Here is a 698-nt window from a genome sequence, read left to right as displayed (position 1 = left end):
CTGTCTCTCAAATAAATAAAATATTTTAAAAAGATGTTGCAAATCCAAATTTAAGGACATTCTACAAAGCGATTTGCCTAGGCTCCTCAAAAGCCAATGTTCCGAAAGGCACAAAGAAAGGCTGTGGAACTTTACCAGAGACTAAATGAAGTGACAACTAAATACAATCTGTGACATTTGAGCAGATTCTAAATGGAGTTTTAAACACCTCTAAAAGACATTATTACAATAATTAGAGATATTTGAATATGGATTATAAATCAGATAATAACGTTATAATAAATGTTACAATGTCTTGAGTGGAATCACTGTATTGTGGTTATGTAGAAGGATGCTTTTGCTTTAGGAAACACTTGCTGTGCTCACTTCGGCAGTACACATATTAAAATTGGAATGATACAGAGAAGATTAGCATGGCCCCTGCACAAGGATGACATGCAAGTTCATGAAGCGTTCCATATTTCTCAAGGTCTTTACGTAGGAAATACATGAAGTATTCAGAGATTATGTGCAATTTACTCTCAAATGATTCAGGAAGAAAAGAACGTATATTTACAAGAGATAAAGCAAATGTGGCAACATGCTTACAATTGATAAAGGGTATATAGGTATTTATTGTATTCTTAAACTTAATATTTTAAATATTTCAAAAAATTAGGGGAGGAACTATGTTGCAAAGAACATTCTTGCACATATTT

At 32.4% G+C, this 698-nt stretch overlaps 1 non-coding gene across 1 annotated transcript; it reads left to right on the top strand.

The window, feature by feature from the left end:
* The first annotated feature begins 358 nt into the window (after positions 1–358).
* On the top strand, positions 359–465 carry LOC140628845 (U6 spliceosomal RNA). The gene has a single exon (XR_012026779.1). It is a non-coding gene; the product is annotated as a U6 spliceosomal RNA (small nuclear RNA).
* The last annotated feature ends 233 nt before the right edge of the window (positions 466–698 follow it).

The sequence above is a fragment of the Canis lupus genome, chromosome X (assembly GCF_048164855.1).
Source record: "Canis lupus baileyi chromosome X, mCanLup2.hap1, whole genome shotgun sequence".
Classification (NCBI taxonomy): Eukaryota; Metazoa; Chordata; class Mammalia; order Carnivora; family Canidae; genus Canis; species Canis lupus.
This window is presented reverse-complemented; position numbering and strand designations above follow the sequence as displayed.